Source organism: Ruditapes philippinarum, unplaced genomic scaffold, assembly GCF_026571515.1.
Source record: "Ruditapes philippinarum isolate M1 unplaced genomic scaffold, ASM2657151v2 ctg2227_1_1_1_1, whole genome shotgun sequence".
NCBI lineage: Eukaryota > Metazoa > Mollusca > Bivalvia > Venerida > Veneridae > Ruditapes > Ruditapes philippinarum.
In genome coordinates this window covers 133,993-160,510 of record NW_026858304.1, presented here as the reverse complement: position 1 = coordinate 160,510, position 26,518 = coordinate 133,993, and the positions used below count along the sequence as shown (strand labels likewise).

Below are 26,518 nucleotides of genomic sequence, written 5' to 3'. Positions count from 1 at the left end.
AACATTTATCCTAAGTCAGAAATGAATTCTAAGTCCATTCCCGGTATACTATATACTAATTATATAGTATACCGGGAATGGACTTAGAATTCATTTCTGACTTAGGATAAATGTTTTCTACCACATATCACTTATCAATATGAAATCATCCATTTTATATATATGCCAATTTTGGATTGGAATTTTGACAGTAATTTTGGGACTTTAAAAATAAAACATTTGAAAATTTGCTGTCTTTTTTATTGGGAACGTAAATAGTTTTATAAGGGAAAAATGCTGTTCTATTACAAATAGAATAGATAATAGTTACAAATACTACAAATAATATATCAGGGATTGAAAAACGAAAAACAACAACAACAATGCTTTAAAAATATAAATTTCCTACATGTTCTGACTCATTTTTCTTTTTTGAAGACAATTTTTCTTTTTTGAAGACACTGTTTAACTTACTCCTTTCTGGCCAAACATTTGCCAAATATTGCATTGTGACATTTTAAAAAAAAATTGTGGAACATACTGGAATCGCCGCACAGGCTTTTAGTAAGTTTTTACAAAATAGAATCAGACAGAATTAAGCGTTGCATTCAACAAATCAACATCAGTTTTGCCCATCAAACACACGGGAATTATTTTGTGCTCTGTCTTACTAGTGAAACTTGAAAAATGGTTTCAAAAGAATTGAATTGAAATTTGATTAATTTATGCTAGAAATTTCACACGTCCTGCAGGACGGGTATTTTTGGGAGATTAACTTGTCCAGAGTCTTTTTTTCTCGTATTTATCATTTATGAGCGGGCAAGTGGATTTGTCGAGTCTTGATTAACTGCAAGTGATTAACCACATTATTTCCATAAAACTTATACTACATGTAATTACATTGTTTGAGATAATAAATCATTTGACTTACTAGTGAAGTAAGTTTAAGACTGCATAATATTGATATAAAAGTGAATTCAGTTAGTGGGTTCCAAACTACAGGTGGAAACTGTTCTATTTTCTATTCAAGTTTATTTTTGATGAAACAAAACTTATTTCCTGACAACAGTTATATATGCTTAACAATGTTGTATTTTGATTCTTTTAAAATCTGTTGAAAATATTCATAAATTTATGAAAGAAGTTAAAAAAGAGAGAAAGAAATGAGATTTGGGCATAATTTTTAAGAAGGTAAAGATACTTCAATGAAAAAGTAAGATAGGTAACAAAAATCAATCAAACGAAAAACACATTTAAATTTCAAGTTGTTCCTGACAATTGTCAGAACAACATTAATTTTGAAATCCGGTAGCCTTGAGCTAAGTTCTCTACCGATTGAGCTATTCCGATATAATTATAACTCACTTTTACAATTGTAAGTCAATCATATCTGGACATGCAACATTCAACTTACCAATATATATGCCTTTAAAAAGGACTGTTTCGACTATAAATACTTGAAATTATAAAGAAATTGCCCTATTATTCTTTACAGTCTATTGTGTATAGGCTAAATTTAGGAGACACTTGTGAAAATACGCAATGAAAAATGAATGATTACATTGAAAATACAGGAAATGAAAATGAGCATTTTACTTTATCAATATTTCTTAATGTTTCAATGAAGTATGTAATAAATTAAAAGAACTATTGTATTGATTAGGAAAAGTTTTTATTTCAAGTTTGTGATTAAAGGCTTGTTTGTTACATTTCAATTGTGGCACAGTTGGTTGTTTGCTGAGAAGCTGTGAAACATAATTATACAGGCCATTAAGGTAAAAACATGTTAGCTTTTATTCTGACATTGATATATATATCCATCTTACTGTAGCAGAACAAAAGAGAACAATAGAATTCATTCCATAACAATAGAATATGGGGCCATGGCCCTTTAATAAACAAAAGGAAAAACAATAGTAATGGTCCTTAATCCCTTTTCGGTCACACGGGCAAACATTTTCTTCAAGTAAGACCATACATTATATATGTTAGAAAGTTAAAAAGGAAATGTTCATTGTTATATATATATTTGGTTTGAAAATCTTTGTACATTTACAATTTTGACCAAATAGTTTCTAAAAGTATTTATTTGACATTAACTGACATAATTAGTGGCATAAGTTTCTAACTTCTTTTCCAGGAGGTTTTTGTCAGATTGATGAATGTGAAATTAAGAGGACCCATTTTGAGAATGCTTTTTACGAATGGAATCAAGAGAGATAAAGTCTAAAATGTGATACTGTCAATGTGACTAACCTTGAAGTAAACAGATGACACAATGTTTTTTCAATGTCATGGGCATATAATGAAGAGGTACATGATTATTTGTATACACTTTTCCTTAATAAATACTTTTAAATGTTTGACATGTTTAAAGGCCAACACAGGACTCAAGGCTTATTTAAAATCAGTAAGCTTGGCACTAAGGGCCAATTGTATATTAATCATTTCAATATCATTTCATTATGCAATCTGTTGTTAATTTAGGAACAAAAGTCGATAGCAAAAACATTTTAGCCGTGTCATGACAAAACCAACATAATGGGCATCCACCCAGTCTGATCAGGATCCATACTGTTCGCTATCAGTTTCTCTACTTGTAATAAGGTTTGTAAGCGAACAGCATGGATCCTGATCAGACTAAGCTGGTCTGGATCCATGCTGGTCGCAAACCCATTATGTTGGTTTTGTCATGACACGGCTCATTTGTGACATGTAATTCACTTAAATTGTATTTTGAAATTCAAGTTTTCATTCCTTTCACCTCAAGGCATTTGACATTGAAATAGTGAGCAGTCAGTAACATCTAATCATCTCATCTTGACTTAGCTGTATATAGATTATCAGAATCACTCACATTTACAAGTTTAAATGACTTTGAAAAGTTGTGTTACTAAGCAAATAAATAGATTTAATTGGGGTGACCATAGTCAAAGTAATGTACCTAAACCACTTACCTTTAAAGATATACTATGCTCATCAGTAAAATATTTTAATCATGAAAATGTATTGAATTCTATGCAATTCTTTTTGAATATGTCTAATTTGAATGAATTAACTATGCATTGGAAGCCATGTTCCTTCTTACGAGACAAAAAAAATTTGGTCCTTCTTAAAAAACTGTCAGTTTCCTAACAACACTATATATTTGTATTGTGACCACCTATAGCGTGTGGTATTTTAACATTACATAGCTACTTTATGTAAACACAAAACATGCTTATTTTTTGTTCACAAAGAGACTGTGTAGCAATTATCAATGTTCTATTATATTTAATATGGATTCTTAAATGTGAGAAAACAATCCAGCTAGCTTTGAAAAAAGGTTCTAGTCAGATGCTCGTTTGTGAATCTGATCAGAGGGGTTGAGCTCTGGCATTGGTCGCGCATTTTTTGGTTTTATACCTTTATAAATCAGAGTAATTCTAACAGAAAGATGCTGAAAAAAGTTAACATACAAGTATGGAATATCTCGGTCAGCAATAAACTTTTTCAAAACTCTATTTCAGAAAACAGAGATGCTTGTTTGACAGATACAGTAATAGTAGGAGTTATGAGGGAAGATAGATTGCAGTGATAACTATATTGAGGCACCATTTCATCACCAAGAACATGAGATGAATTATCAATGTTTTCAATGTGTTTGAACACCCATTTTAAATAATACAGCTCAGAGTGAATTTTTCAAAATAATTAATTCTGTTTTCAAAGTTTTTTATTTAGATGTTAGTTGATTTTGTCAAGTACTTTATTTTTTTAGGGATGGCAACAATTACTAAAATCAATACTCGAGTACTCGGTCATTTTTCGGATAGAGTATTCGGTTACTGGAATGATTTGCAATTGTTTTAAATTTTTATCACACAATATCAACACCGTCTGCATGCTACCTTCATTTTCTATTTCAATTCATAGAATTTGTAGCTATAAATAGGATTGCAATTATGCAAGAAATACATATAATAAATATAAACATAAGAAATGTCAATGACAGCATTTATTATATACCTATAAATTTTCTTCCTAAAACACAGGATTATCTTGAAGCGCAAATAGTTTTCAACGGTTAGAAAATTCTGTATTATGTTAGAGACAAAAACAGTACCATATATGAAAGGCCTGGACTATTTTTATGCCCCCCGAAAAATTTCGGGGGAGCATATAGTCGCCGCCTTGTCCGTCCCTCCGTCCCCTTTTCTTGTCCGGGACTTAACTTTAAAACAACAAGAGGTATCAACATGAAATTTTGTAGGTAGATAGATCTCATTGAGTAGGTGTGCAGTGCACAAGAACCGTAACTCTGCCTTGCCTAATTTTTGAATTATTCCCCTTTGTTTATTTTACACTTTGAAATTTGTCCGGGACATAACTCTAAAACTATAAGAGGTATCAACATGAAACTTTGTAGGTAGATAGATCTCATTGAGTAGGTATGCAGTGCACAAGAACCGTAACTCTGCCTTGCCTAATTTTTGAATTATCCCCCTTTGTTTATTTTACACTTTGAACTTTGTCCAGGACATAACTCTAAAACTATAATAGGTATCAACATGAAACTTTGTAGGTAGATAGATCTCATTGAGTTGGTAAGCAGTGAACAAGAACCTTAACTCTCCCTTGCCTAATTTTTGAATTATCCCCCTTTGTTTATTTTTACACTTTGAACTTTGTCCGGGACATAACTCTAAATGTAAAAGAGATATCAACATGAAACTTTGTAGGTAGATAGATATCATTGAGTAAGTTTGCAGTGCACAAGAACTGTAACACTGTCTTGCCTACTTTTGGAGTTATTGCCCTTTGATCATTTTGACACTTTGAACTTTGTCCGGGACATTACTCTAAGCAGTGCTTAAGAATCATTACTCTGCCTTGCCATATTTTGAAGTAATTGCCCTTTGTTTATTTTTACTTTTTGATTTTTGTCCGAGACATAACTTTAAAACTATTAGAGATATCAACATGAAACTTTGTAGGTAGCTAGATATAATTGGATAGAACTGCAATGCTTAAAGAACCTCAACAAAGCCTGGTCTAATTTTGGAGTTATTACCCTATTTCATTTTTACACTTTGAATTTTACCCGGGACATAACTCTGATATCATCAGGAAACTTTATAGATAGATAGATCTAATTGAATAGAAGTGCAGTGCAAAAAAAACATAACTCCGCTTTGCCTAATTTTGGAGTTTTTGCCCTTTGTTCATTTTTTTATACTTTCCTGTGTCCAGAACCTGCTCGGGGAGCATCACCCGGTTCAACCGGTTCTTGTTGACGTTGGTTCTGATCTTAGCTGTGTATAACGTAGTATATGGAAACGGCAACCAAAATAATAAAAGGTGTGGCTGGTTTTGCACAAATTACGTATTCATCTGTCAGTCATAATTTTTTTCTTGACAGCTACATTTCTTTTTCTGAAATTTCTTATATAAGTGTAGTATAATGAAAATCATTTATACTTCAAACGGAAAGGTATATTATAAAGGAAAATTATGTTGTAGTAGCTTTCTGAGGCTATGCAATTTTCTACTTGCAATGTTGGAAAATTGTTATCTAGCTCGCCCTTTGGTCTCGCAAGATATCAATTTTCCACCGCTGCTCATAGCAAAATACAAAGCCTCAGAGAGCTACTACAACATAATATTCTGTATATATATTTTTTTATAATAAACAAGTTTGGGCTATCCTTGATTTTTTTTTATTTAATCAAGTTTGATTTTTTTAAATATATTTATATGAATGCATGCAGCTTTGAAATAGTTTTTACCTATGTATATTTGGCAGCAATTCACATGTAGCTCTTCGAAAAAAAATCACTTGAGCAAAAAAATTATATAGGCATAAAGTGGTACCCGTTCTGTCATCATCAGTTTTTGGTTTTTAGCTCACCTGAGCTTGCTCAGGGTGAGCTTTTAGGATCGGTGATGTCCGTCGTCCGTCCACAATTGCTTGTGAACACTCTAGCGGTCGCATTTTTGCCTCAATCATCATCAAACTTGGTCAGGATGCTTATCTAGTTAAAAGCATGGATGAGTTCGAACATGAGTCATCTCGGATGAAAAACTAGGTCACAAGAGCTAAAAATAGAAAAACCTTGTGAACACTCTAGAGGTCACATTTTTGACCCAATCATCATCAAACTTGGTCAGGATGTTTGTCTAGGTGATAGCTCGGATGAGTTCGAACATGGGTCATCTCGGATGAAAAAGTAGGTCACAGGAGCTATGAATAGAAAAACCTTGTGAACACTCTAGCGGTAACATTTTTGAACCAATCAACATCAAACTTGGTCAGAATGCTTGTCTAGTCAATTGCTTGGATGAGTTTGAACATAGGTCATCTCTGATGAATAACTAGTTCACAGGAGCTAAAAAATAGAAAAAACCTTGTAAACACTCTAGTGGTCACATTTTTGACCAAATCATCATCACACTTTGTCAGGAAGCTTATGTAGTTGATAGCTCGGATGAGTTCGAACATGGGTCATTTCGGATGTTAAACTAGATCACCGGAGCTATAAATAGAAAAACCTTGTTAACACTCTAGCGGTCACATTTTGGCATCAATCATCATCAAACTTGGTCAGGATGCTTATCTAGTTGATATCTTGGATGAGTTTGAACATGGGTCATCTCAGATGAAAAAGTAGGTCACCGGAGCTAAAAATAGAAAAACATTTGTTAACAATCTAGCGGTCACATTTTTGCATCAATCATCATCAAACTTGGTCAAGATGCTTGTCTATGTGATAGCTCGGATGAGTACAAACATGGTCATCTCGGATGAAAAAGTAGGTCACCGGAGCTAAAAAATAGAAAAACCTTGTTAACACTCTAGCGGTCACATTTTGGCATCAATCATCATCAAACTTTGTCAAGATGTTTGTCTAGTTGATAGCTCGGATGAGTTTGAACATGGGTCATCTCGGATGAAAAAGTAGGTCACCTGGGCTAGAAATAGAGAAACCTTGTTAACACTCTAGTGGTCACATTTTTGCATCAATCATCATCAAACTTGATCAAGATGCTTGTCTAGGTGATAGCTCGGATGAGTTCGAACATGGGTCATCTCGGATGAAAAACTAGGTCACAGGAGCTAAAAATAGAAAAACCTTGTTAACACTCTAGTGGTCACAATTTTGACTCAATTGTTAGCAAACTTGGTCAGGAAACTTGCCTAGGTCATTGCTGGGAATAAATCGAACATGGGACATCTCGAATGAAAAACTAGGTCACAGGAGATACAAATAGAAAAATCTTGTTAACACTCTAGTGGCTACTGTTGTGATCCAAATATTCTGTTAATTGGTCTAAAAGTTTGTTTTGATGATTTCTAAGTCAAGATCCAACATGGGTCATCTTGGATGAAAAAAACTAGGTCACACCGCCCAAATATGGAAAAGCCTTGTTAACATTCTACTGGTCACATTTTCGACTCAATTATCATCAAACTTGGTCAGGATGCTTGTCTAGGTAATAGCTTGGATGAGTTGGAAATCGCATGTGAAACTAGGTCACCGGAGCTAAAAATAGAAAAATCTTTTTAACACTCTAGTTGCTACTGTTTTGATCCAAGTATCCTGGAAATTGGTCTGACAGTTTGTTTTGATGATTTCTAGGTCAAGTTTGAATATGTGTCACCTGAGTAAAAAAACAGGTCGCACTGCTCAAATATGGATAATCCTTGTTAACACTGTAGTGGTCACATTTTTGACTCACCTGTCATGAGACTTGGTCAGAATGTTTGTCTAGGTAATTGTTTGGATGAGTTTGATAAGTCAGGTGAGCGATCTAGGGCTATCATGGCCCTCTTGTTTTTTATGGTTTTATTTAAGAAATATTTTGTTCCAGTTATTTACAGATGTTTGTATGATTATTGGATTAAAGTTAAAGTACATTGATTTTCTTGTTATACACTACAATCCATTGTAACATCTTGAAATGTTTTCCATGATATATACATATATATATTATATATGGAATAACTATATGGTTTCAACCATTGACTTGGTAGTTTTTAGCTCGACTATTTGAAAAATATGAGAGCTATTGTAGTAACCCAGCGTCCGCGTCTGCGTTGGTTTAAGTTTATTTTAAAGTCAAATATCTCAATTATTGCTTGAGATATTCAATTGAAACTTACAATAGTTATTTATAGTAACAATGTACATCAGATTGACAAGTTGGATAACTCTGCTTACAATATTAAAACTTCACATGCATTTAGGGTCATAATTGTAAATGTAGGTTACTGACCAAGATCCATAATTTTATCGAGAATTTAGGCATATTTTTCTCCCCTTTTTCAACTTAGAATTTAATGGTAAAGTTTTGCTTGTAAGCATGTTATCTCCATAACTACTGAAGGGTTTGTGCCTTTTTTGGGACAATTTTATGCATTCATGATAATAAAGCAGTGATTTACTTGATAAAACATCTTAATCCAAGCCTTTGTACCTTTTCGGTCAGTTTTATGTATTCATTGGTAAGCATTTTTAGCTCGACTATTCGAAGAATATGAGAGCTATTGTAGTCGCCCCGGTGTCGGCGTCGGCGTCCGCGTCGGCGTCTGCGTTGGTTAAAGTTTTTTGTTAAGTCAAATATCTCAATTATTACTTGAGATATTCAATTGAAACTTACAATACTTATTTATAGTGACAAGGTACATCAGATTGACAAGTTGGATAACTCTGCCTACAATATTGACAGAATTATGCCCCTTTTTAACTTAGAAATTTTGGTTAAAGTTTTTTGTAAAGTCAAATATCTCAATTATTGCTTGAGATATTCAATTGAAACTTACAATACTTATTTATAGTAACAAGGTACATCAGATTGACAAGTTGGATAACTCTGCCTACAATATTGACAGAATTATGCCCCTTTTTAACTTAGAAATTTTGGTTAAAGTTTTTTGTAAAGTCAAAATATCTCAATTATTGCTTGAGATATTCAATTGAAACTTACAATACTTATTTATAGTAACAAGGTACATCAGATGGACAAGTTGGATAACTCTGCCTACAATATTGACAGAATTATGCCCCTTTTAACTTAGAGAAATTTTGGTTTAAAGTTTTTTGTAAAGTCAAATATCTCAATTATTGCTTGAGATATTCAATTGAAACTTACAATACTTATTTATAGTAACAAGGTACATCAGATGGACAAGTTGGATAACTCTGCCTACAATATTGACAGAATTATGCCCCTTTTTAACTTAGAAATTTTGGTTTAAAGTTTTTTTGTAAAGTCAAATATCTCAATTATTGCTTGAGATATTCAATTGAAATTTAAAATACCTTTTTATAGTAACAATGTACATCAGTTTTGCAAAAAATTGCATAACTCTGCCTGCAATATTTGCAGAATTATTTGCCCCTTTGAAACTTAGAAATTTTGGTTAAAGGTTAAAGGTCTTCAAAGATATTTACTTGAAACTTTACACATGCACTTAGGGTCATAATTGGAGGGTCGTAATTGTATGTCCCTGACCAAGTTCCATAACTCTATCTTGCATTAAGGCTGATTCATATCCCCTTTTCTACTTAGTCTCTTGGTTAATGTTTACATGCAAGTTTTACATATCTCAATAACTACTAAAGATATTTATTTAAAACTTCACATATGCATTTAGGGTCATAATTGTAGGTCACTGACAAAGATCCATAATTCTATCTTGCATTTAGGCTGATTTTCTCCCCTTTTTCAACTTAGAAATTCATGGTAAAGTTTTGCTTGTAAGCTGTTATCTTAATACCTACTGAAGGGTTTGTGCCATTTTTGGGACAATTTTATGCATTCATAATAATAAAGCCGTGATTTGCTTGATAAAACATCTTAATTACAAGCCTTTGTACCTTTTCTGTCAAATTTATGTATTCATAGGTAATTAGTATTATTATACTCAATAAAACACCCTTGTGACATTACCTTCCGAATAGTCAAGCCAATATTGTAAAATTAGACTCTCTCTAAGGCCTATCATAAACATGAATTTATAAAAAAAATTTTTCCCTTTTTTGAACTTAAAAAATTAACATTATCAAGGCTCTTTTACTATCAAGCACTTAGAATAGTCGAGCGTGCTGTCCTACCGACAGCTCTTGTTATACTCAATAAACACCCTTGTGACAACTTTTTCGAATAGTCGAGCCTTACTGTCCTCAGACAGTTCTTGTGTTTGTATAATAATAACTGAACAAAAGTTTGAAGGAGTTATATTTCACAAGGTATGCAAACAATAGCTGTTGGTAGGACAGCACACTCAACTATATGCTTAGTGCTTGACAATAGAAGAACCTTGGTTATTTAAAATATTTTAAGTTCACAAAAGGACCAAAAATTTCTTTAAACCCAATATTCTACAGATATAAGCATTGGAGAGAGACCTAGCTAGTATGCTCGCAAAGAAATGTATAACATTTCAATTTATTTTCAAAGCCAGATGTCTATGGAATACGAAAATATCTTGAAGCCATAGGCAATCTTTAACAAATGGGTGCCTGATCGGGATCAAGTGTGTGCAAAGTTTCAATGCCATATGTCAATGGACTTCGGGAAAAATTGAGGTGATAGACGCCAATGTTCAGATGACTAGGATAATTCTACTTATTCTTATCGAATAATCGAGTAAAAAATGTGACATCTGCTTTGAAAGTAGGAATGGCATCTGCTTGTAACAATAGACCACTAAACAATCAACATAATGCGCCCCCAGCAGTGCTTTCAGCGCTTTGATTTGTATCAGTGATGAATAGAAAATATTAAAACAAATAAAATATATAATAAACTTACGCTTTCAAGGTTTGGTTGGTCCTCTCATCTAGACCATTTGTTTGTGGATGCAGGTATGCTGCTGTCACTTTATGCTTGATATTCCACTCCTGACAAAGTTGTTCATTTAGCTGCAAATAAAAATGCAGTATTGTTTATGCTGCTTGAAAACAATATCCTACAACATTCAACTGAATAAAACAGTCAGTCAATGTTTGCATTATGAAATGAATTGATATTTTTAATGGCATATTTACAATACAGTTTTAATGATGCAAAGCCAAGGACATCAAATATTATCAATCAGGAAATACCTATTATATATATATATATATATATATATATATATATATATATATATATATATATATATATATATATATATATATATAATATATATATATATATATATATATTATATATATATATTGACATATCTTAGACTGTTTTGAAAGTCCTTGCCACTTTAGCGGTAAAAAGAGTTGAAAGTACTGAAAAACAATCCATCAACAAGAAGTCGTAATGTCCATGCTTTTAACAAAGACTTAATGTACTGTCTCAAAGACTCCATAGACTGATCAGGCATAGACCAAAAGTTTACAAGATAAAAAGTATGTTCTCCTGTACTAAGATCATTCTATCCAGATTTGGCAAGAATCCCTCATGTTGTTAACTTACATAAGGGAAACTGCTTGTTAAAAGCAGCATGCCCCAGATTCATGCTATTTTTCAAGAAATTATAAAATGTATAAGGAAGTAAAATATCAAACAAAGAAAGTAATTTACACATTGCAAAATTAATGTCACTAAAAAAATCTTCAAAAAAATTAAAATTACCACCAAAAGGTCAGAATATGCATAAGACATTAGTCACCCCATAGGAATATGTTGATAGATACTAAAAAATCAGTCTTTAATTGCATATAACATGAAAATTACTTATGAAATCAAGAATAGTTTTATTTTCTTTAAATCTAAATTTACCCTTAAGTTGATATTTTGGCTCATGTTTAGGTATGCAGCTGTAATATACTTGAAATAATTATAATAATTAGGCATTTTTGATCAAAGAAATGCATTTCTTATACTGTCAAAGCAAAAAGTGACAGACTATAATATATACAATGCAATATTGTAACATTTCAATATCCAGTATGTTATGTATTGCTTCATTTCGTACATGTCTGATGTCATGTAGTTATATCTAGCAATAATAATTATTTACAGATATCTAGACTTATAAGAAATCTTCTAGTTTTGTAAATTTAATAAGAGTAGAATAATTAAGAAACTGATGGATACTCTTAGAAAAAAATGTTATAAAATGTTCTGGATAGATCTTTATGTGGTATGTAAGGCAACATTTTCTGGTATCTTTAGGTTATCTTTTGTTACATTTATCAAATATTAAGATATCTCCAGGATCAACAAGCAATTATTATAGTATTGCAAGCAATCCATAAGTCCCCTACGGCAATATTCTGAAGGGCCAATTTGGCCATTCAATTATGCCATTGAATGAATGACATTAATGAACTTTTGAGTTTTTAGTTTGCCTATATCATAGTAATGTGTTAAGTTTCTCTGCCTATATAGTAAGGAAATAATGTTTATACAACAGATAATAATTGTTCCAACATCTCAGAGGAATAGGCATAAATAATGATTCAACTTTTCTCTATAATATATTTAAGTAAAATTTGTTGATATAGTTCCAAGTTCTTTAAAAGTGGCTTTTCTTTTTTGTTACGCCTTGCTGGTAACAGTAATTTGACTAATTTCTTACATTACATGTAACATCAAACTTGAATCTTTTGTGTTTTACTTACATTGTTCAGAAATTCTTTTCCCTGATCTGTAAGAATCGCATTTACAGCACCATGCCTAGCAAACAGCTTCTGAAAACACTTGGCTACATCTGTTGCTTTTTTGGAGGCAATGGGAAATGCTTCAACCCATTTTGTATAGTAGTCGGTGGCAGTAAAAATGTATTTGAAGCCTTGACTAGTGGTTGTAAAGGGTCCTATTAAATCCACTCCAACCAGTTCAAATGGACTGGAAACCTACAAAGATGAAGTACATAGTCATAGTCAATCTGGAGAACAAAAAATAACCCTGTCTAAAGTTTGACTGCTGTTTTTGTCTCACTTGAAGTTGTATATTAGCCTTAACATTTAAGTATTCAAAATAATTGCATATATATATATAATTATATATAAATATTGGTACTTCAAGACTCACAAACGAAAAAATAACCTTTTTGTTTAATTTTAAGATCAAAGAGAAAAATGGTTACGAATCCCCTTGCTTGCTACGCAACTGCAATTGTACAGGGCGCAGTAATATATTGACAATTCACCATTAATTTTTGTGAGTTTATTAATATTTAATTTAACTTTTTCAAGCGAAATAGAGTATTTATGGTGAAATAAATGTGAAATGGCATTGAAATAGCGGTCTTGTTTTTCACTGTTTTTGCTGTTTGGCGCTGTAGCATTGTGATGTCACGTAAACAACTCTTTTTCAATGTCAGTATGGCATTTAAATGACTGAATTGAAGATATTGGTGTTCACATTCATTTTCTTAGTTAGACTATTTTTCTATTCATTCTAGAATAGATTTTCAAAACAAAATTTAACAAAAAGTTGTTTTTTATTCTATTCAGATTTTTCAAACAAAATGGCGACAGAATTCCCTTAAAATAAGTATGAGTTTGACTCTGCCCACTTCGGTGAAATTCAACAAATTCTTTCAAGATTAAGTCATTTATTGTATTTCTAAATATTCTGGATTTATTTGTGTTATTTTATTGTTATTTGTTTTGTTATATGTATTGTATTTATTAGCTGTATAATTGTTTTATAATCATTATTAAACCATTTTTATTTAGATTTAACTAATATCAAACCATTGTCAAGGGTTTGTTTCTATCCAGTGTAGAATTTTGAAAACTTACACATTAAGACCAAGTGTGATCCTGATCTGCCAAACCTGCTCTCTGTACATTTTCTCTAATAATTGTTAATATTTCAGCCCAATTTCCTTCCATTGGGTTCAATAGACACAAAAACTTGTCTTTATCAATAAAGTGATCCCCAGGTGTGGCCAATTTACAGCTCATTATAAGTAATATTTCTGCTGAATAGTTTCATTTCTTTCTATCAGTTCAAAAGATAGAGAGTGGACACGTTATTTTGAAATTTATTCAAAATGTCAGAAATTTAACATTTCTGACAACTAGTTTCAATTTCCTTCACCAGTTCAAAAAATGCAATAATGACACAAATTTAGCATGCTAAATGGCGGACAAAACTAGGTGTATAACAATATACACCAACAGTTACATTTTTTGGCTTATAGAAATACAAATATGATAGGACCCTTTAATACATGTACAAAAATATACCTTTATTTGTTGCAGTTCAGGTTTCTTTGCAGGCTTAAAGGATCTGTTCTTTGACAAGCAACACATGAGCGCACCTGAAAAAAAGATTTGAAAATAATATTTCTGGTTTCATATTTATAAATAAAAAAATATGTGTATATGATTTTTGAAATGAATAAGATGTTTATTGTTTTCATTTAAATTTCCTTACTTACGAGAATATGTTGTGCTTGCTCATTGATAGGGAAATGCTTGCAGAGCCAATTGATTGTTGTTGTCATTGAATAAAATTTGAAACAAAAATGTCTATTTAACAACACAACCATTTGAACCTCAAAGAAACATCTTCTTGTTTAAATATAGCATTGATGTCCTGTTCAAATAATGCAAGTTTGAGTAATGGTGTTTTTTATCTAATGCCCTTAGAAGCTTCAGATTGGCCAAGAGCAGGAACCATAATAATATCCTTTCTTCTAAGAAAAGCATGTTTCTTTAGAGTAAATAAGCATTAACAACCACTTTCTGACATTCTTAGTTTCCCCAATTAATTTGAAAAAAAAAACATCCAATGAATATGATCAGACACAACCATGAAACTTGCAAATAATTATGTTCATATTGTATAATATATATATATATATATATATATATATATATATATATATATATATAATATATATATATATATGCATTATGAAAATTTTGCTCAAATTTAACAGTCATTGGTGAATACTAGCAATTGCCAACTTATACTGTTTTGTAAGTCACAAAATGTTCCATGACCTGTACCTGTAAACTTGTAATTTTTAAATTAGCACATAAAACCCAATATTTTGTTGGCAGGGAACACTAAACTTTTGTACTTTTTCTATTAGCAAACAAATAGTTTGTTCAAACAAATCTTTAATAGAACATTAAAGAAAAAAAAATAAGGTTTTCTTTTTTCCAAAGATTAAAAGGGACTCCACTGAGGTTTTTTGATGTGAAGGGACTGAAAATACTTTTTTCAAGTTTTTTGTATAACTAGATGTATGTCTAGACAATAACTCTAGTACTAAATTTCAGATCATTTCACTCACTCCGTTGAAAACTGTTGCAATGTCTATCAATTGTTGTTTTGTTAATGTCCAAAAGTCATATAAAGGCAAAAGGTCATATCTAAATAATTCAACATGTCTGTTTGCGTCACAAAGATGTTCTGTATGAAGTATGAATCAAATATGTACATAATTAATAAAATATTGCTTTTGTCCAAGTAGTGAAGGACTTGCATTGATGAATTACCAAGTTACAGTCAATTATAGCAAAAATCAGTGAAAATCAATAATTACACCACACAGTCTATGGTCAATTACAGTTTTATATACATAAAGTCTCTATACTTAAGAATGTTTTCTCTAATATGAAGTTAATCCATTTAATAATAACAAAGTTATAGCCAGTAATACAGCAAAAAAGGTAAATAACGATAAGCTATTTATGAGTGAAGGTGAAATTCTGTCTGGTTCACCTGAAGGGCTATTCTAGATGCAAGTAAGACATCTAGACCCCTTGACTTCTCGACCCCTTACGCAATTAAGATGACTTCTAGACCCCTTGACACTTAGACCCCTTTTAACATGACTTTTCGACCCCTAGTGGGTAAGACATTTCGACCCCTATCTCAATTTCTTGTACTTTAGAATCACAGATACTTCGAGAAATAATTTAAAGTTAACAGCAAATATTTAAATTAATTTTCATTAAAAAGTTTATCCGATTAAATATTGAAAACTTAAGGTAAAACAATAAGTTTAAACATAGTTTTTTTATTTGTTTAATGTTATAAATGTTACATAGAATTGTAGGATGGCTACATAGCAGTTATAATATATAATTTATGTTAATATAAAATGATTTGGCGTGATATTATCAAATTAGACCCCTGACTAAAAGTGCAGGAATTATGATAATGATTATAATGAAAATGCGCGGTTTTTGCATCGCGTATTTATTTCATATCTACAACTTTGTAAAAATTTAGTTATATTTTTTTATGTGACAAACACTTACATGTTATATTGGCGATGAATTGTTTTACATGTCTACTTAATTTAGTGTATATATTTAATTGACTTGTCAAAGTAGCAATGATCTCATTTTTATGGTATTTACATTATGAATTAATTAAAAAACAACATACATCAATCAATAAATGGTTGTTTATTTGAAAGCGATCTTCATGTTTTCGATTAATTTTAATTTAAAAACGTACTTTCGAAAATTACATGTACTATATTTTTACAACTATAATGTAAAATTATAATATTTAGAAATTGCAGTTATATTGACAAAAAAAATGATATAGTCTCATCTAGTTCTTATATAATTTGTAACATTAAAAAATAAGTTAATCTCCAAAATGTTTTATTACATCTCAAATTTCATATACGCATTTTTTTCTCATAAATTGAGTAAAATATTGCCATGATGAGCTCCAAAGCAATATTTTTGACAACAACAAGTTAAGAAATTATTTGATATCTTTAAGTCGATACGTTCCTATTAATTATCTTTTCTAAATGGTGTGAAAACGCGTGCCCAATAAACATCAGCCACGTGTCACTGGTAATTTAATTATCGGTACTTGACACCCGTGATAAACATTCTTGCCAATCACCAAATGTTGTTGTTGTGCCAAAATAAACAGTAGCTACATTCGATTTTAACGGTTTTTTCTGATTGGGAAAGGAATTGTTATACGTAACATTCAATTTAATTTTTTTTATTAAAATATATAAACATATTACATTTTTTTATAGGGCGGACAGACACAATAAGAGACCATTGATACATCGATATCATGTACTATGTAATACCATAAATTAAAATGCATCTGTTATATGAAAAAAAATTAATGAAGACGGAAAAAATAAAGAGCAAAAACACAACACTTGTTGATTCGATACACAGGTGAAAAATAAAGATGATCCCTTTTATTGTTTGGTACATTAATACTGTGCTGATATTAGATTTTTTTTAAATGTTAACATTACTTATTGTTTGGCAATATTGACCTTCGTTTGTATTAGTTTTCGGAAGTTTTTTGTTATTTTTCGTAATTTGATACTATTTACTTTTTGATTTGTAACGATAGAAAAGTTCTCGATATAAAAATTTTATACTAACGTCCTTGAAAACATATTTTTATTTCATGAATAACAACACACGTACATGTTGTTTTTTGTTGTTGTTTTTTTCCCCATTAAAATATAGTATTTAAAGAACCAATAAGCCTGAGATTTCCTAATATTAGTAGTTCGATTAACAGAAATTAATAAGTGCACATTGAAATAATGACAATATTTTCTTTGAAAAAGGTGAAGTACAAAACGACAGATAGAATATTCATATCATAAAAATTAAATATCTATTGAAATTACTGTTATTGTTGATATCATGTATACAATGTATATACATAAAATATTATACTTTCAGTTATAATATCGTGCGTGTGTTTCTATTCCTTATACAAATACTTAATTGTATAAACAAATAACGGCTCAATATGATTTCACTTATTGCTCAGCATATCTATCAGATTAAATATAATAACAAACTTGTAAACAAATTAACCTTTTTTTATATATTTACGTCTTTATGCAAATTATGTTATCGAAGTGAACATCTTCAAGTACATTATAGAATATGGGGTCGAAATGTCCAGTCAATATAAGGGTTCTAAGTGTCTTAGGGGTCTAAGTGTCATGGGTCGAGATGTCTTAGGGGTCGAGGTGTCAAGGGGTCGAGGTGTCAAGGGGTCTAGATGTCATAGACTCTTCTAGATGATAAGAAGATTTTAATGTTGAAGTTTTAAGACAATCCATTCAAAAGTAATTAAGTTATAGCAAAAATCAGCAAACATTTCCTATAAAATTAAGGTCATTTATGAATCAAGTCAAGTTAAGTCTGATTTACTCAAAGGTCTGTTGTGGCAAAGTATGTAGACAACACACCAAGAACTTAAAAAGTTATGATTCAAAGCTAAAAAGTTTGACGACAGCAAACGCTAAATAACTGTAACAATACTGCAAAAAAAAGTTGAGCTAAAAGAAATCTTTTCTCCCCCATACCAAACATTGGCATAATACTTAATTTTACATACATAGACTTTCCACATCCTCTGTAAGCCCTTTCCACCAGGTAGATTCTGTCATCTGATTTGAACATCAAGGATATTACTGAATAAAAACTGCAAAAGCAATTGAAAAGCAAAATTTGATAATTCTTGGTCATGAGAATTGCAAGTTTTCATAAAAAATTCAACCTTTTTATGGAAAATTACTGTAAGTTTACTAAAATTCAATATATATCTTAACTAACACGGACATCTTCACTTAGAAATCAACAAACTCTTCATTCTATATGCCATCTTTTACGACAAAAAAAATTTAAACTGAGACGTGGATTTAACCAAAATTCAGCCACGAGATTTGCAAGTTCCTTCAAAATATACTATCGCCAAATTTTATGTGTTAAAATCTATAGAAAAATGCACCCACTTATTGCAAACATGACATTTATTACACATACAAAATACATATCTGAGTAATATTTTGCCCTTATGGATGTTTCTGTCATCTGATTTAAACCATTACAAAATGAAAAGCAAATTTGATAATTCTCGGTCATGAGAATTGCAAGTTTTCATAAAAATTCAACCTTTTTATGAAAAATTACTGTAAGTTTACTAAATTCAATATATATCTTAACTAACAAGGACATCTTCACTTAGAAAGCAATAAAATCTTCATTCTATATGCCATCTTTTACGACAAAAAAATTTAAACTGAGACGTGGAAACCAAAATTCAGCCATGAGATTTGCAAGCTCCTTCAAATATACTATCGCCAAATTTTATATGTTAAAATCAATAGAAAAATGCAACTACTTATTGCAAACATGACATTTATTGCACATACAAAATACATATCTGAGTAATATTTTGCCCTTATGATGTTTCTGTCATCTGATTTGAACCATTACAGAATGAAAAGCAAATTTGATAATTCTCGGTCAGAAAAATTTTGAAAAGTTTTCAAAAAAATTAAACCTTTTTTTATAAAAAAATTACGGGTAATTTACAAAATTTTCCCAAAAATATATCAAAACTAACAAGGACATCTTCACTTAGAAAAAAAAAAATTTTTCCATTCTATATGCCACCCTTTTAAAGAAAAAAAAATTTTTTAAAAACGAGAGGGGGAAAACCCAAAAAATTCGGGAAATAAATTTGAACCCCTTTAAAAATATCCTACCCCAAAAATTTTATTTAAAAATCTATAGAAAAATGCACCTACTTATTGCAAACATGACATTTATTACACATACAAAATACATATGTGAGTGATATTTTGCCCTTATGATGTTTCTGTCATCTGATTTGAACCATTACTGAATAAAAAGCAAATTTGATAATTCTTGGTCATGAGAATTGCAAGTTTTCATAAAAATTCAACCTTTTTATGGAAAATTACTGTAAGTTTGCTAAATTCAATATATATCTTAACTAACACGGACATCTTCACTTAGAAATCAACAAACTCTTCATTCTATATGCCATCTTTTACGACAAAAAAAATTAAACTGAGACGTGGATTTAACCAAAATTCAGCCACGAGATTTGCAAGTTCCTTCAAATATACTACTGCCAAATTTTATGTGTTAAAATCTATAGAAAAATGCACCACTTATTGCAAACATGACATTTATTACACAAACAAAATACATATGTGAGTAATATTTTGCCCTTATGATGTTTCTGTCATCTGATTTGAACCATTACAGAATGAAAAGCAAATTTGATAATTCTCGGTCATGAGAATTGCAAGTTTTCATAAAAATTCAACCTTTTTATGAAAAATTACTGTAAGTTTACTAAATTCAATATATATCTTAACTAACAAGGACATCTTCACTTAGAAAGCAATAAAATCTTCATTCTATATGCCATCTTTTACGACAAAAAAATCTAAACTGAGACGTGGAAACCAAAATTCAGCCATGAGATTTGCAAGTTCCTTCAAATATACTATCGCCAAATTTTAGATGTTAAAATCTATAGAAAAATGCACCCACTTATTGCAACCATGACATTTATTACATATACAAAATACATATGAGAGTGATATTTTGCCCTTATGATGATTCTGTCATCTGATTTAAACCATTACAGAATGAAAAGCAAATTTGATAATTCTTGGTCAGAAGAATTGCAAGTTTTCATAAAAATTCAACCTTTTTATGAAAAATTACTGTAAGTTTACTAAATTCAATATATATCTTAACTACCAAGGACATCTTCACTTAGATATTAATAAAATCTCCATTCTATATGCCATCTTTTATGACAAATAAACTTAAACTGAGACGTGGAAACCAAAATCCAGCCATGAGATTTGCAAGTTCCTTCAAATATACTATCGCCAAATTTTAGATGTTCAAATCTATAGAAAAATGCACCCACTTATTGCAAACATGACATTTATTACACATACAAAATACATATGTGAGTGATAATTTGCCCTAATGATGTTTCTGTCACCTGATTTGAACCATTACAGAATAATAAGCAAATTTGATATTATCTCCGTCATGAGAATTGCAAGTTTTCATAAAAATTCAACCTTTTTATGAAAAATTACTGTAAGTTTACTAAATTCAATATATATCTTAACTAACAAGGACATCTTCACTTAGATATTAATAAAATCTCCATTCTATATGCCATCTTTTATGACAAATAAACTTAAACTGAGACGTGGAAACCAAAATCCAGCCATGAGATTTGCAAGTTCCTTCAAATATACTATCGCCAAATTTTATACGTTAAAATCTATAGAAAAATGCAACTACTTATTGCAACCATGACATTTATTACACATACAAAATACATATGTGAGTAATATTTTGCCCTTATGATGTTTCTGTCATCTGATTTGAACCATTACAGAATGAAAAGCAAATTTGATAATTCTCGGTCATGAGAATTGCAAGTTTTCATAAAAATTCAACCTTTTTATGAAAAATTACTGTAAGTTTACTAAATTCAATATATATCTTAACTAACAAGGACATCTTCACTTAGAAATCAATAAAATCTCCATTCTATATGCCATCTTTTATGACAAATAAACTTAAACTGAGACGTGGAAACCAAAATCCAGCCATGAGATTTGCAAGTTCCTTCAAATATAACTATCGCCAAATTTTATATGTTAAAATCTATAGAAAAATGCAACTACTTATTGCAAACATGACATTTATTACACATACAAATACAAATGTGAGTAATATTTTGCCCTTATGATGTTTCTGTCATCTGATTTGAACCATTACAGAATGAAAAGCAAATTTGATAATTCTCGGTCATGAGAATTGCAAGTTTTCATAAAAATTCAACCTTTTTATGAAAAATTATTGTAAGTTTACTAAATTCAATATATATCTTAACTAACAAGGACATCTTCACTTAGAAATGAACAAACTCTTCATTCTATATGTCATCTTTTACAACAAATAAATTTAAACTGAGACGTGGAAACCAAAATCCAGCCATGAGATTTGCAAGTTCCTTCAAATATACTATCGTCAAATTTTATATGTTAAAATCTATAGAAAAATGCAACTACTTATTGCAACCATGACATTTATTACACATACAAAATACATATGTGAGTGCAGATATTTTGCCTTTATGATGTTTCTGTCATCTGATTTGAACCATTACTGAATAAAAGCAAATTTGATAATTCTTGGTCATGAGAATTGCAAGTTTTCATAAAAATTCAACCTTTTTATGAAAAATTACTGTAAGTTTACTAAATTCAATATATATCTTAACTAACAAGGACATCTTCACTTAGAAATCAACAAACTCTTCATTCTAAATGCAATCTTTTACGACAAAAAAATCTAAACTGAGACGTGGAAACCAAAATTCAGCCATGAGATTTGCAAGTTCCTTCAAATATACTATCGCCAAATTTTAGATGTTAAAATCTATAGAAAAATGCAACTACTTATTGCAACCATGACATTTATTACACATACAAAATACATATGTGAGTGCAGATATTTTGCCTTTATGATGTTTCTGTCATCTGATTTGAACCATTACTGAATAAAAGCAAATTTGATAATTCTTGGTCATGAGAATTGCAAGTTTTCATAAAAATTCAACCTTTTTATGAAAAATTACTGTAAGTTTACTAAATTCAATATATATCTTAACTAACACGGACATCTTCACTTAGAAATCAACAAACTCTTCATTCTATATGCCATCTTTTACGACAAAAAAAATTAAACTGAGACGTGGATTTAACCAAAATTCAGCCACGAGATTTGCAAGTTCCTTCAAATATACTATCGCCAAATTTTATGTGTTAAAATCTATAGAAAAATGCACCCACTTATTGCAAACATGACATTTATTACACATACAAAATACATATGTGAGTAATATTTTGCCCTTATGATGTTTCTGTCATCTGATTTAAACCATTACAGAATGAAAAGCAAATTTGATAATTCTCGGTCATGAGAATTGCAAGTTTTCATAAAAATTCAACCTTTTTATGAAAAATTACTGTAAGTTTACTAAATTCAATATATATCTTAACTAACAAGGACATCTTCACTTAGAAATCAATAAAATCTCCATTCTATATGCCATCTTTCATGACAAATAAACTTAAACTGAGATGTGGAAACCAAAATCCAGCCATGAGATTTGCAAGTTCCTTCAAATATACTACATGTATCTCCAAATTTTTTATGTTTAAATCTATAGAAAAATGCACCCACTTATTGCAAATGTGACATTTATTAACTTTTTGTGTTATCACCGGATCCAGTGTTTCGGATGGACAGATGAACACACGGACTTGTGAAATCTATAGTCCCTCCAATTAAACTAAATGCATTTATGATTTTTATACAGATAATATACAAGAAACTTCAGACACTAGTCAACTAGTAACTAGAAAACAACGAACAATATGAAAACAATTGATTATATATATAAATAAATGAATGAATTAGAAAAATTAATTATGAATCAACTGCACCCATATACTTATGTTACTTTTGTTACTTTCATTTTATTATGTTGCTGTATTTTTTAAATGTTTTCAATAAAATTCAACTTCTTTTAGATAATATTCCACATTATAGTCTCCTATATCAATTTTCTTTACCTTTCATTAATCATTTAGTTTAAATTTTAGTTTTACATATGCAAAAATGTGTATGGTTTCTGCAAAGTAAAATAACAAGTATAAAAGCTTGTGAGATTATTGTACCTTTCACAAAATATTTCTTTGCCTTTGCCTTGAAGTTGTCTCTCTTGTTTTTAAGGGCCTTTGAAGAATGGTCCTGTAGATGTTCTGGATATGCACTATAGTTAGAATTAATGAATTGAACAAGATGCTGATATTCTGTTAACTCCATGATAACTTAGCTGATAATGTACATCTACAACAGGGAAGAGGACTTAAATGTATTTCTAGGAAAAGCTTTGTTTTGATTGGCCAATTTTGACAGTAACACTATTTTCATATATATAATATAATTCATCTGAAGGAGTGACACTTTTGTTTTGAATTTTTCTAATATGCAACTTTTATGTTTTGACTAGGTCAAGATATGTCCAGGTAACACCCTGGCTTGATGACAGATAGTCTTATCTACAAAAAGGTGTTAAAAGACAACAAATGATTGAGGAAATGATATTTACCTGTTAAAGGCCGTCTATAGCCTGCACAATGGTCAAGTGAAAACATTTACATATCCATGAGTTGTGTTAGTTTTCATTTCTTTTCGTTAAATTTAGACAAATATTTGTTGTAAAGTTTTTTTATAATTTATGTGATTTGTGTGTATTATATAAATAACACATTGGTTTGTGGGTAACAGTAAAAGTATCATCCCGAGGAAAATACTGTTACCCGAGGCGTAGCCGAGGGTAACAGTATTTATACGAGGGGTGATATTTTTACTGTTACCCACAAACCCATGTGTTATTTATTTTATTACCCCGAACAAATACTGTGATGATCTGAATTTGTCAACTAAATCTAACTGTAACAAAAATAAACCAAGAGAAGCAATAACTAAACTGCCCTTACCTTGCAAGTTTTAAGTGTACTGTTTGCCTACTTGAGAAGCTGTTTTTCTTTTATTCTTTAGGCAAGTGATGATATCTACAAGTCATAAACATAAAATAAGCTGTGTTTTATTTAGAAAACAAAACACTAACCCATTTATAAGGTTATTATCTGTGAAATCTGATCGTTCTGTATCCAGAATATTCTTCGCATGGTTTTTGACAAAGTGCATTTAGAAAATAACGATGATATCCTACAGATGTCTGTCCACCAACTCTATCTGTAACGTTTCACTGGTTAAAATTGTTAAATAATCTTTTGTTGCATGCTTTAATCGTCTGCATGTTCCTGTTTGACATAAAATTGTTCACATTACAAATACTTCCGTTGAAAACGGATGTTTCCTTTTGACTATTCTTGAACAAAAAGATATTTTATACGCGAAAGGAACTCTAGTGTGCAAAGAACTAAATTTTATGGGAGTAATAGTTACTTCGGCGATGTCCTATCGTCGAAAATAAGAATGAATCGAGAGAAAAATGGCGACCATTTTATTTCATTTTATTTAGAAAATATACCACGTGACCAGATTTTATACTGTTAAAAATACTGTTACCTATGTAACAGTACAAAATTCTTAGTCACGTGGTACACTTGCATTAACAGTAAAAATAACTCCCAGAGGCCTATGGGAAATTAGCATTACGAAAAAAGTGAGGGGTTATAATATTTATGTTATGACGATGAGCTGTATGCTTAAGTCTTAAATAAAACTTCTATTGTTGAAGTTCATTTCTATAATCTGGTTTCCTGTCCTAGTATGGTTCCCATCCAAGTACGAAGGGAACCAGTCTATTCTCTTTTGCTTTTGTGTATAAATTATATGAAGTTCTTTCTATACCGTCTTCAGTTTCTTTGTAACTGTCCAAACATAATTTAATATAAATGACTGATCCTTTCTTTGTTATTTCCTTTTCAACTTAACATATTTAAATTAGTATCTTTTTTTAAATCTATATTGAGTTAAAACAAATATTTGGAAAGCAATGTGAATGTTTTATATATTTTGGATGTATCGAACAAATGTCCTTCTAGGTCTTGTTTTGGCCTAGTTCTGTCTTTCATCAACATAGATATTATCATAACGGTTCTACCTTGCGCATGATACCTTCATGCCTAATGGAAATTGTCTAATTCAAATTGAAAGCTTTTCATTTATCACCTTATTACCTTCAAGATTTTTACCTTCAAGATTTTTAACTACATGTATCTTTTACGATGTTTTCACAAAGGTTTAGACATTTGTAAAGATTTTTTGAGAATTTAAGAACATATCAAACTGGGAGTGTAATTGTTTTCTTTAATGCTTAAAGTATAATAATACCGGACTACTTGACATAATAAAAATATTGCCTTACTTTTCAGATACATGTACAAATACTTTTACAAATCAAATGTATTATTTTCAATGATTCCAATTCGGTTTACAAAATGAATTCTATTTCTTCCCTTTTTACTGATATATATATATACTAGTAGTATATATATGTGTGTCTTACGAGAGTGTTTCAGTCTTTAAAAGATAAACGACATAAATGGACATATTTTTCATTTGCAATACATTTTACAGTTCAGTTTAACTATTAGTTGTGCGGTGGCCCTATTGGTAAAGGTGTCTGCCTCTCAACCCAGGATTCATGGGTTGGAGCCCTTCTCGGGTCACGATCATGATTCCTTATATGACACCAGTACTGGTTGGTACCGGGAAGCGGACTCGAAAGTGATTGATATAAATTGTATAAACTTGTTTCGCAATCGAGCTAAAATAAATATGTTTAAACTAAAACATTTTATTTGTCCCGAAGAACGCAAGTTAGCAGATATTGATTGCGTAGCGAGAGTTTCCGAACTCTGTTCGTAAACTATCGCTAGCGTCTCGTTTTCGGTCCATGAGGCTTCATGATGATTACAGTACCGATGAATAATGACTAATCTGTAGTGTTCCAGCGCTTTTATACATACCGGTAATAGATAGTTAAATATACCTGTAACATGTATTTTGATCTTTGATCTTTTTGACGTTAAAGAGCTTTGATACTGTGCCTTTTAAGGGTAGATATAATCTTTTTCAGACTATTACGATATTTCTATCGTAGTTTTATGTTCGGTTTTATATTTCACTGTGGTAAATATATAAATTAATTTGATGCGTGTCAGTTGCCATTTATA

The 26,518-nt window shown here is 30.6% G+C and overlaps 2 long non-coding RNA genes across 2 annotated transcripts; one reads left to right on the top strand and one right to left on the bottom strand.

The window, feature by feature from the left end:
* Positions 1–1,537: 1,537 nt before the first annotated feature.
* LOC132752726 (uncharacterized) lies at positions 1,538–3,731 on the top strand. The gene is made up of 3 exons (XR_009628845.1): positions 1,538–1,754; positions 2,120–2,292; positions 3,489–3,731. It is a non-coding gene; the product is annotated as an uncharacterized LOC132752726 (long non-coding RNA).
* Positions 3,732–10,775: 7,044 nt separating this feature from the next.
* Positions 10,776–14,219, bottom strand: LOC132752725 (uncharacterized). Its single transcript, XR_009628844.1, has 3 exons — positions 14,163–14,219; positions 12,585–12,818; positions 10,776–10,886 (listed from the first exon to the last, which is right to left on the bottom strand). It is a non-coding gene; the product is annotated as an uncharacterized LOC132752725 (long non-coding RNA).
* Positions 14,220–26,518: the final 12,299 nt, after the last annotated feature.